Here is a 10,411-nt window from a genome sequence, read left to right as displayed (position 1 = left end):
CATAAGGGGCCTTGCTGGTAATTGCCGCTATGATGTCCTCTTCCGCATTGATGGTTATTAAGCGACCATCTGTCACTAACTTTAATTTTTGGTGCAATGAAGAGGGCACCGCTCCTGCCGAGTGTATCCATGGTCTCCCCAATAAACAATTGTAGTAGGACTTGATATCCATTACTAGGAAATCAACTTCATACGTATTCGGCCTAATCTCCAGAGGGATGTCAATTTGTCCCATTACTTTTCTTTCAGTTCCATCAAAGGCTCTTACCACATTATGACATGTTTTCATATGCGAACTGTCAATGGGCAATCTGTTCAGGGTGGATAGCGACAGGATGTTCAAAGTAGACCCATTATCCACGAGTACACTTGGAAGTGTGTATCCTTTACATCGAGTAGTGATGTGTAGGGCTTTGGTTGACCCTATGCCCTCAGGTGGAATTTCATCATCATTAAAATAAATGAAATTGTTAGCACTAATGTTGTTTACTAACCGGTCTAGCTTGTTAACGGATATGTCATGGGTAACATATGTTTCGTTAAGCACCTTAAACAACGCATCTCGATGCACCTCAGAATTCAAGAGTAGGGCTAACACTGATATACGTCTTTGGTGCTTGCTTGCATGCGAATCGTCGACCACGCTATACTCGCTATGTTTCAGGAATTTTAGAAACTCCTTAGCCTCTTCCTCCTTTACTGGCTCATTGATGAGTACTTCAGTCTCCTTCTCCCTTTCAGCCTCGACATCTTTCGTCTTTGCGGGCTCTACTATGATATTCCCCCTGTCATAACACTTCCCACTTCGTGTATGAGAACCTTTATTTTATGCGTTCTCTGGATGCGCTTAGCTATACTCTCCCCCTCGTATTGTTATATTGCAGTCATAGCTCCATGGCACCTTCCTGTCATCCTTATAAGGGAAAGGATTGGGTTTATGGATGACTATTTTGGGCCTAGTTTGCGACCCCTCCTCATTATTCCCTGGCAAGGAAATAATAATTCTCGGTTGGTTGGTTCTTTGTCGCTCATTCTCCAGCACACATATTTGTCTTTCATAAGAACTACCTTCAGAAACCTGCAACTCTTTGTTAACTATAAGGCCTTGTACCATGACCTTGAACTTTTCACAATTTTGGATCATATGACCCACTTCCCTATGGAACTCACAATGGTTCTCTATTCCTTCTCTTCCTTTTCTAGAGGTCAGTATACCTCTCTTCACCATCTCCTCCCATATTACCCTCATAGGTGTCTTCACCTCAGCAATGTCTTCCTTGATTTTTCTTTTCTTTGTTTCATCAATGGCATTCACTCCTTGATTGCCATGATCCGGTAACAGATTTTCGGCATTAGGGGTACTGTCGAATTTCACAACCCCCATCTTGATAAGCCTCTCCACGGCCTTCTTGAATCCTGTGCAATTTTCGATCGAATGCCCCGGTATTCCCGCATGATATTCGCACCTAGCATTTGCATCATACCATCTGGGGTACGGTGGCTGTAGTGGTTTCAAGTGAAATGGAGCAATGGCATGTGCATCATACAAGCTTTGATAAAGCTCACGATACGCATGTGGATAGGCGAATTGCATTCTTTCCGAATTCTGTCTTATGCCCGATTCCTGTGTTTGGGTATTTTGTTGTTTGACCATAGCTGCTTTGGGTTGACCAACTGTGATTGGCCTCGAGTTGAGACTATTCACCTCATTGTCCTTTCTCCTTGGGGCCGATCTTTTAGCCACTTCCCCCTCGATTTTACCGCCTCTCACGGCATTCTCAATCATATGTGTGATGAATGGCGCCTTCAAAGTATTAATAAATAACATGGTGGTTTCCTTTTCTAACAATGGTGGTTGTACTTGCATTGCCTCCTCCTCCATCGTTGTATATTGCCTAAAACTTTCATTAGGTTTTTCTCCATGTTTTGAAGTGTGATCCTATCAAGCGCCATATCACCACATGGTTATATTGTTACATGAAAGCCTGTGCAAGATCTCTCCATGAACTGATTCTTGCACGGCTCAACTGATTGTACCACCTAGCCGCCCCTCCCACTAGGCTGTCTTGAAAACAATGGATCAATAGTTGATCGTTGTTTACATAACCAGTCATTCTTCTACAAAACATTGTTATGTGTGCCTCTGGGCAAGGAGTCCTGTTGTACTTTTCAAACTCTGGCATCTTAAATTTATGAGGAAGCACCAAATCTGGAACCAAACTTAAGTCTTTGGCATCAATCCCATGATGATTGCCAGCGCCTTCTAAAACCCTAAACTTCTCCTCTAACCACCTGCAACGATCTTCCAATTGTTTTGAGGATTCAGTGGCCATTCTTTCCTTCTCTATTAAATCTAGATCAGGAGTAATAGGGTTGATCGAGCTATCACCCAAATTATTTCCCAACCCAGATGGGAAATTTATGGGGATTCTAGCATCCACTGGACCATATTGAGGCCTTACTGTGACAGATGGCCTTCTAGGAGGTGCCTCGGTTTTCAGGGGCACATGAGGCGGAGTAAAACCCAGAGGAGGACCTTCATTATCCTTTTCAGTGATCGCCATGGGAACTTTTCCTTTATCAGTGGCTCTTAGCAGCTGAGCCATTTCAACCATCATGTTTCTCTGAGCCTCTAGCATCTGCTGCCTCATTTCATTCTGTATTTTGGCCAACTACTCTTGCATTTGATCTTGCATATCTTTTTGTAATTGCTCAAACCTTTGATCCATGTTCTTAGTTTTAGTACGAGTGCCGTAAGGATGTGTGATTTCCAGATTTTCTTTTCTACCTCTCTCTTTTTTACCTCTCTGGAAAGTAAACTTTAACTAATCAGGGTCTTTCTATAACTTTGAATGCAAATGATGTGATGAAATGTTATGAGATGCAAATGCATGAATGCAAAAAGAATATCGATTCTGGTTCAACTTCATTTAGAAAATTTTATTTAGAAAAATAATATCTTTACATATAAGAGGATTACAAATACGATTTCGCCCTAAGGCCCAAAGCTTTAACTCTATCTAATAAAAGGGCTAACTTTCGTCCTACATCCGACGATGATGAATACATCAGACTCAATATGTCAGCTCGAATTGCCAAGTCTTGCACATACTCAGCAACCTCTCGAATCTGAGCTATGGCTTCACCAATGACATGATCCCTTTTTCTGACCTGTTGTTTAGCCTGATGTAGCTCTCCCCTTAGATAATCCTCTTGCGCCTTGAGCTGCTCAACCTGGAGTTCACCGTCATGCAATGCCACCTCCAAATCTTCAACCTTGCTTCTTAGCTCCTTTAACTCGACCGTAGAATTATGGTTTTAGTGCCAACGCAGGGATTTTCCAAGTTCCATTACCTTGGTCTTCAATCCTTTATTCTCTTCCTCTAATGCCAAATTCTACCCCCGCATTTCTTGGGATTTCCTCTCCCAGTACTTGGCTCTATCCTTTTCTTCTTGAACCTCCTTCTGCTACTAATTCGAAGATCCTTCTACTCTCTCCCTCCTCAAGGCTACTTGTGCCCTTTTGTAATGCTCCCTTAGATCATCTCGATCTTCCTCAATCTTCCTTTTTTCTTTCCTCTCTTTCTCAACTTCCATCTTTTGAACATCAACGTCCAAACTCAAGTACATCTTTTCTTCTTCGAGCTTTGCTATCCTCCTCTCGAACTCCAAGCTTTGTCTCTCCAACTCCTGTTTCATAATTTCTAACTTTGAGGGCCTTACTTGCAAATATTCCTCCATTGGTCGAGCTCCTTCTATACTTGGCTTAGGGATATTATCATTAACTCTTCTACCTCTCCATTCTATGTATTCCGGTGTCGTAGCGGGGCAAATAGCTTTTCCTCTCAATCGACAAGTCTTTTTCCAAGCACTAGAAACTTCACTAACCCTCCTCTTGTAATTAGCTCCTCTATATACAAACTCACTTTGAGCCAACCCCTTAGTCGCTGGTATAAACTGTCTCAATCCATGCTGCCTCAGTACGAGCAAAGGCGCATAGCCAATGGCACCCCAAATCCCCAATAAGGGTACCCAATCAAAACTACTGCATTGGTAAAGAACCTCACCAGGTATCATCCACGGAGCCCTCCACTCGACATCTTTCGACTGAAGGTTCTGAAGTAACACTATCCAATTCTCTTCTGGAACATCAACTCTCCTGGTTGAAGCTACTATATCTTTCAACGGTGAATAATCCTCAAAGTAAACCTGACAAACCACCATATCTATCAATCGGAAATGACTGTAGAACCAAGCCAAAAGTAACTGAGCACACCCTATAAACCTGCCAGCACCAGCCCTCCTACATGCACCTAAAGACCTAAATGTTTTCGCCAAAATTGCAGGATGTAGTGACCTTTTATCGAGTCGATGAAAAGATCCGTGGTTGCCTCATCCACATATCCCAAAGCCTTAGGGAAGACTATCAATCCATATAAACTTAGGGCAAAAACATCTATCTTCTTTGTCTCATCAGGGTGTGTCAGAATCAAATCTTTCAAAGCATCCCACGAAATGCACTTGCACTCACCCTTTTCTTTAATTCGGTCAGGCCCATCGCTCGCTCATCCCGTAGGGACACAAGGTAGGGACACAAGGAGCTCGGGAATAGATCCTATCATTCTCAAACCGGGACAACGAAGTAAAGCAAAGGTACTCTTCCACAAGAGGGTACCATGTCTACTTCCCCAAAAGTGAAGCAATCAGACGGGTTACAAACCGAGCAAGGGCTCAATAAGTGCTCGTCTATCTGAACATCAAGCAAGTAAGGTAAGTCTCTATAGTTACCGTAGAATAATTGCTTAGTCTCTTTGCCCCACTGATCCCAAATTTCCTTAAGCTCTTGGAGATTATTCTGTGTGACACTTATACGAGTATAATCTGGCAGCTCCGACACATATCCTATAGCTATACTGTCTCCCTTTTCTAGTTGAGTTTGCTCGGACCATCTGTGGACGTTAACATTGCCTTCCACTTTATCAAGAAGTCCGTTCTCCATAATAAAACTTCCTAACTTAGAAACTGACCATGAACCGATATCTTTGTAAATGCAAAATGACATGCAAGCAAAAAAAAAGAGATAGTTAGTATCACATGATATCAATAAATTTCAACGATAACTTATAAGGGTAATGTCTAAGTTGGGCTTATACGGTCCTTCGACATGGGGTTGGTTCTAAAGTTTGAGGTACCCGAACTAGCAGATTCCTCGATCCTCACCCACTATAGGCTCATTTGAATCGAGTTCAGTTCAGGGGAATACATTTCCCTATGGCTACACGGAGATGAAAATCTCACGAAACCATAGGTATGGATGTATCCCGAAAGTGATCCACTATCCTTCACGGAGGCGAAAACCTCACAAAGGCATAGCTTCTCACTCTCACTTAAGGGTGTGACCACAACGGTCATGCAAATGCAATGCGATCAAAATATAGCATGTAATAATACAAACACATGTAATGCAAAGAGGATTAAATTTTAAAATTTTTAATTTCCGACATCAAGACAAGATATAATCAATTACATGGCCTGACTCTCTTATTAGTCCCCAGCGGAGTCGCGAAGCTGTCGAAACCATTTTCAAATCGGGTTTTGGAAAATGGGAATCGATTTTAAAAAACGAAAACGGGAGTCGCCACCAATCTTTTTAGGTGTGATTGGATCACCTTTAAAACATTTTGTTTTAAAATCATTAGTTTTGGTCCACGAAATAAAAGAGCGGGTTCGGGAGTCGGTTACGTACGAGGAAGGATTAGCACCCTCGTAACGCCCAAAAATTGGTACCTAATTGATTATCAAATGTCTTTAATGTCGAAAGAAAAAAAATTTAAGATGTAGTCCTCTTTAAAATATTTTAACTTTGAAAATTGGGATTCACTAGCGTCAAAGTATTAACATTAAGTTATTCCTTTTTTGAAATTCCTATCTTGAAACAGCAAAACGCTATATCCAATAAGTTAGGACATATTGCTTTGAAATTCCAAGATGGTGGCTTGCATTTAGAAAACCTCTAAAAAAACTTAGAAGGGTACTTAATTATTCGAATTCAACAAGAAAAGTGGCAACCCAATAAGTTAGACGCTTGCTTTCGAAATTTCCAAACACCAAGCATTGCCTTATTTGCAAAACATCTTATTTCGAGGTAACAAATAAATGAATAAAACGAATAAAAAGATAATAACAAATAAACTAGGAAATATTCGAGATTAAAAAAAATAGTAATAAATAAACAATCATTATGTAAGACTAAAGAATGATAGTATAGTGAAGATAATAATAATATTAATAGTAATAATACAAATAAAAATTTTGGAATGATGTGTGAAATCATATATATGTATGTGAATATATAGATAAGTAAACAATATATATAGTGAGTGAAGAGTAAAAGGTAAAACAAGTGTATTTAAAGAGTAATAGGTAAAAATATAATAATAGTGTAATAGTAGTAATAACGTAATAGTATTAGAAATATACGATATATAATATTGAAGGTAAATACATAATATATACATATTAGAAATAATCATAATATTAGAAACAACTATTAATAATACTACATAAATAGATATATAGTAGTAGCATATACATGATATAGTTAAAAAATATATAAAGTAAGATAATATGGGAAATAAAAAATATATAAACGATATAATATTAGGGCATATGCAAAATAATAAAATACAATATTAAAAGATATATATATAATGTATACATAATATAATATTAAAATATTTACACGGTATATACATAATAATGTAAAAATAAACTATTAGTAATATTATAAATATATACATATAGTAGTAATAATAATATAAAGGTATTTCATATAAACAGTATGCACGTGAAAAAAAAGAAAAGAGAAAATAATAATTACAAAAGTATGAAATCAAAATAATATGTAGAAACATGTTTATTCTAAAAGAATAACTGAAACTTAATTGAGAGAAGAAACAAAATCCAAGAGATAACTTACAAGTAAAACAAATTATTGAAACAAAATTTTGGGCTAAAATTAATTATGATAAATGTCCGAGATCTAAAATTAAAAATGCCCCAAATCTTAAAATACCGCATAAAGGGGGCAAATTGAAATAGCATTTTGATTGCAGGCCAATTTAAAATAATATAAAACTTAAATATGGCCCGATTGAAGGCTAAGCACAAAGGAGGGACCAATTGCACAAATTACCCAATTAAAGGTAACATGCATGGTCCCAAGCAAAAAAATTGATTCCACCCCCCATGCTACTTTGTTTTATTATTAATTAAAACTACTCCCCCATACTATTTTGTTTTATTATTAATCAAAACCACTCCCCCATGCTACTTTATTTTATTATTAATTAAAACTACTCCCCCATACTATTTTGTTTTTATTATTAATTAAAACCATACTTTATTTTCTCTTTTTTTTATCATAAAAAAATATTTTTTTTAAGAAAAAAAATAACAAAAAAAAAGAGTTAAAACATCACCTTACCACCCTACATTCATTTTTCAAAAGAAAGAGAAGGCTCTCAACTCTCTCAACCCTTCCCCTCCTCCGGTCATCAGACAGGCCATCAACCGTCACGCCGGTCACCGGCCACCGATGGCGGCGTCGCCGTCCACAGTGGGCGAAAAATCTTCCGAGGCCCTTTTTCGCTTCTCTTCTCGAGTAGAGCCCGAATTTGGGGTTAAAACAATCCAAAAACCTTCAAAAATTAATGAGAAACACCATAAAACTCAAGAATCCATTCAGATTCCGACCACCGATCCTTGGCGGTGCCTTCCTCGGTCGTCCACAATGTTGGAAAACCGAACACCGGTAAGTTCCTTCCCTCTTTTCCTCTTTTTTTTTATTTTTCAAGTTTTTTTTGTGTTAAAATATTTGTAAAATAGATAAAATGAACGAATAGAAAGAAGATCAAAAATAAAAATAAGGACAAACACCTTTTGAACTTGTTTTCTCCTTTTGATTTCTCCCAAAAATCTCTGTAATACAACCCCCCTTAATACAATTTCTTCTCTCCAAAATACAATCGATTCCCCCTCAAAAGACCATCGATCTCCCACCCTTACAATCGGTTCTAGTATGGCTTTTATAGCCATTTACAAACTTTATTATATATATTTGCTATCTTTTCTTCTTCTTGTATGGCAGGCAAACGGTGGTGGAGGCATGTGCCACTTGGTAGTGGTTGGAAGTGGGTGGTTGAGGCTTACAGCTAGGGTTTCTAATTTCTGAAAATAGGTTGTGGGCTAGGGTTTCTAAGCTTTTGGGCTTCTTTTAGATTTTAATTTTTGGGTTGTAATTGGGTTGGTAGCTTTGTTTGTAAATGGACTTTTAATGGGCATTTTGATTTTTTTATTTTTTTTCAAAATTTGGTTTATTTATTTTAAGGCCCGGGCAAAATATAGGTTCTACACAATTATTTCGTAATTAATTATTTGATTTTCAATGAAAATTTACTATAAACAAATAATAAATCAAATTCATAATTAATTGGACTAATAATTATAATACGGCACCACTTATATCATAGTTTATATTGTGCTTAAATCCTTAAAATCTAGATATTAACATCATAGGACACAACAAAACATATCCAAACAAACAATAGACCAAAATGTCATGCCTAAGAAAATGAGAGGAAGATAGAGTTAAGAAAAAGAGAGGGCTGAAGATTCCTTGTAGCTATCCTATTGCAAAGATCTTGACTTAATTCATCCTTGGACAAGTATATCCTTTTCGCCTCATAAAAGGTATCGAATACAAACAAGTCTATGCATTAAGAAAACTCTTTTTATCAAACAACAGCCATAAAAATTTCTTTACTCCCATAATTTAGCTGTCATCTTTTATCTAAAGGATGATCTTATATAATATTTTGCTTTTCTAATTAAAATCAATAGATCATAAGTAATTATAAATTTATTTAATTGATTTGAAATAACATTATTCTAACAAACTTATTATATATACATCAAATTGAAGGAGTTTACCATGCAATAAAGTAAAGTTTTTTTAGGAATATGACACTATAAGTTTAAAAAATTATGAAAATGACCAAACTTCAAGATTAATTATGGAAATGACCTGATTTCTATAGTAGACTTGGGTGTCATCATTTTCTCAAGCGGCACCACTCTAAAAATTTTAAAAAAAAAATTTGTGCCGCCTAACAAATTGGCGGCACTAGACAGAAGTGTGCAAGGGCAAAATGTTCAAGGACATGATGAAGTAATTAACCTTTTTAGATTGGCTAAAAAAAGAGTGTTGCATGATAGTATCGGCGCACGAATTAAACTTTTGGTCTATTTGCATGTTTGGTCTTTTCCCTGCTGAGATTAAATTTAAATAGTCCTTAAAAGATATAAAAATAATAAAATAAACCCTTCTTTTTTTTTTTTTTTTAAATTCTTTAAATTTATTTAAATTCAAATATAGTAGGAAATGAATGAAAAATATGCTTTGCGTATAATCCAAATTCCATTTCAATCTTGCTTTGGTAATACAAAAAATTACCTGAAAAATATGGTTGCTTTCTCAACCTGAAAACTATAATTTGTGATCCTTTTACAATAATTAACAGTTAAAAAATTAAAAGTAATACGATATACTAAATTGAAGAAAGGAGACAATTATTTGAAAAAGAATTAAAAGAAATAAAATTATAAGTTCTTCATGTAGAAATTTTTCTAACTCAAAAAAAAAAATTAAAAACTAAACTGAATCAAATTAAAAATTTTATTTGGTTCATTCAATTTTATTCTGTAAGTCGGTTTGGTTTTAATTTTTTATATAAAAAAATGAACCAACCAAATCTACACATCTATACATTTTGTTGAAGTAATGATAAAAGTAGACGCTTCCATTAACACACTACAGCAACTTCAACTACATTTCCATTTATTATAAAACAAAATAAGATTTGAATTGAAGTGGAGAGTTAAAAAATAGTTGTTTTACGATTGATGTATGGAGTGCAAATGCGCAGAAGGTCTCATGAGCTTTCCCATAAAGCTTGCTTTCTTAATTCTTCCACATCATTTGTTATATTCTCTTTTCAATTTTAGCGATGAAATTTCGCACAAAAGCGAAGAATATCACAAGACTTAAAGCTCGATCGGGCTTTAATTTTTATTTGTACTCAAATTTTTAAATTCAGCTTAATTTATTTTTAGAATTACCCTATGGTTTTGGTTAAAATAAAATTCAAAATATAACAAATAAAAAATCTTAATATAAATAATAATAATAAAATAAGAAGGATTTTAACAAGCCACAAATTTTTTTTCAAAAAGAAAATAAGAAGAATAAGAAAGAAAAGAGACGAAATGGAAAAAATCAAATGCTCCTTCCTCCTTTCGTTGGCTATTCTGTCCAAAAACGCAAACATACACAAAATAATGAGTGTGATTA

The sequence above is a fragment of the Gossypium arboreum genome, chromosome 11, assembly GCF_025698485.1.
Source record: "Gossypium arboreum isolate Shixiya-1 chromosome 11, ASM2569848v2, whole genome shotgun sequence".
In the NCBI taxonomy this organism is placed as follows: domain Eukaryota; kingdom Viridiplantae; phylum Streptophyta; class Magnoliopsida; order Malvales; family Malvaceae; genus Gossypium; species Gossypium arboreum.
Note: the sequence above shows the minus strand (reverse complement) of the source record.